The sequence below is a fragment of the Triticum aestivum genome, chromosome 3D (genome assembly GCF_018294505.1).
Source record: "Triticum aestivum cultivar Chinese Spring chromosome 3D, IWGSC CS RefSeq v2.1, whole genome shotgun sequence".
NCBI classification, from domain to species: Eukaryota; Viridiplantae; Streptophyta; class Magnoliopsida; order Poales; family Poaceae; genus Triticum; species Triticum aestivum.
In genome coordinates, this window is record NC_057802.1 from 522,180,192 (window position 1) to 522,182,819 (window position 2,628).

Here is a 2,628-nt window from a genome sequence, read left to right on the forward strand (position 1 = left end):
AACGACGCTGTTTTGAATCCACGTCGGTTCCCAAGAGGGGTTGAGCTATGATTCGAATACGATCAAGAAGCCCCCTAGTGAGCTCGGCAGAGTGCCGATCAAGAGGGTACCGACAGCTATGTTCTCTTTGGTTCGAATACGACCTATGTTTGAACAGGAAGCCCCCTAGTGATCATGAGAATATTTAACGACTCATATTCGAATACGATCAGGGTCACGCCAAAAGGGTTAAGCTAAATTCGGAATACGATCAGCTCCCAATGGTCATTAAAGCAGGGTACCTATGTTTGAGTTGTGCTTTGTAACAGACTCTTTTGGTCCCTTTAATTTTTCCTGAGAACTCGAACTTTTGCGAGAGATAAATTCTTTTTGAACCGGAAAAAACCGGATATTGAGAGTTTCAAAGCTTTGTGATAAACAAATTTACCTTAACCGGATTTTGAACCGGATTTGAGAGCTTCAAAACTTTGTGGCAGATAAATTTCCCTTGAACCGGATTTTAAACCGGATATTTAAGAGCTTCAGTGCTTTGTGGGAGATGTCAAGTCTCTTGAGCCGGATCTAAACCGGAATCCTTCTTTTTAAGCCGGAAATTTTCTGACGGCCTTTAAACTTTTTACCAATATGGCGGTAGCCTCCGGGACCGGGTTATTTTTCCCTCCAATGACCCGGAGTTCTTGAATGCATTGAAACCGACCAATGCTGCCGAGTCATATCATTGTAGCCCCCGAGTCTCAAGACGACTCGAGGAGTTGGCTTTGAGATTCTCCATATTGACCATAGCATAAGGTGTATATCATTGGTGTTGATAGCGCGATGTGAATCCACAGAAGGTTGAAGTGACTGCGGCGGGTTATAAATGATCCCGTATGAGCCATGTCAGCAACTCGGGCCAATGGTTCCTTCCAACCGGATGTTTGATGTTAACCAAACCGTAGTGGCGGCGACTTGTGCACCTGCCCATTGAACCATCCAGTGCAGACGGCGGCTGATAATACATGATAATTCGCCTCCAATTTGTTGGAAGAAAACCGGGCTTCCCAAGCAGTGACTCGCTCATATTCAGTAAACAGCTCATGCATACAGGTTCGGCCCAGTGTGTTTATATAGACCAACCCGCGAGAGACGGATGGTAAAGACGACCGTTGCATCAGAGGCGGCACAGACAGATGAGCCGGCCGTGGTGTTGTAAGCCGGTCCGGACGGGCGAATCGATTGCCGGCGCGGTAAGCCGCGCGGATGGGCGAGTCAACCACGTTGTGTTGATGTAGTGAACAGTTGTCCTGCATCAACAATATTGCAGACCAAGGCAAAGATAAACTGCTCTTTGACAAAAATAATATGTGCCAATAAAATAGACCTTAGATGGATAGCACCTGATTCGTTTTAGCCGGAAATAACCCGCCACGAAGTTGATGATCACTAGGTGAAACTGAAATCACTCACGGGTGAGTCAGCCGCGGGAGCAGACAGATGAGTCGGCCCGGCATTGTAAGCCGGTGCGAACGTGCAAGTTGTCCTCCGCATTGTAAACCGGCGCGGACGTGTGAACCGGCCGTGAGGGCGGACGGGCGAGCCATCCGTGGTGTTGTAAGGCGGTGCGGACGAGCGAGTCGGCCGGCGCGTTGATGTAAACCTGACCGCGATACACATATTCGTGAAGCTGCGCGGCACAGCCAAACGTGCCTCCGCGGTATAATACCACCCCTTTTTCTTTTAGTAACGGTCCTGCATAAAAATATTACAGGCCAGAGTAACTGCTGTCGGATGAATTAACATGTACTGATAAAATACATTGGAAAATAACACCTGGTATTTTTTGCCGGATGAACACGGACGCTGGCGCTGGATAATGCACGGTGCTGCTTTTGTTTTTGACAAAAGAATTGATTGGTTCTCTTGTCTTCAAGTGCCTGAGGTCTCCACGTGACCATCCCCCTTTCTTTTTAAACAAGTCCAGAACAATGCACACACTCGGGGGTTGACGGACCAATGGATGGACCACTCGGGGGTTGACGGACCAATGGATGGACCACTCGGGGGTTGACCCTTGCCCGCACACGCGTTTGTTGATTGATCGGATTCAACGGATCACTTTGCATCAGCGACGCACAGCAGAACACCAGACCCTTGCGTCGGCGGCTTATTCGCTACGGGCGACTCACGGCCGCGGGCGTGAGGTTGCGCGAGGGTGGCTCAAAGTGGAGACGACCCGACAGTCCGATGAGGTGAGTTGACGAAACGGCGGCCCGGGGTGCGGCCGTTGATCGCAGCAGAACAGTAACGGGAAGTGAGGCCGCGTGTGAGAACGCGCGCCCGGGGAAGCTGGACTCGTACCCAATGACAGATAGCAGCGGCTGCAATCGAAGATAGGGCCACTTCGGCGAGAGGGAAAACAAAACCGGGGCGGTTCGACAGCGCGCCAGTACGAGGTCGAGTCCGAGCTGAGGAACAGTGGGCCGGCTTGGCACGGCAACGATGCACGTCCGAGGAATCTCACGCCCGTTAACTTTCTCCAACGAGCCGTCGTTGACGTACGGCGCTGGTGATTGGACCTGTTGCCAGCTTGTCCCGGTGTTGCAATCCTTGTCCAAACATGCATGCTCACGTGAAGCAGGGCAGGTTGCC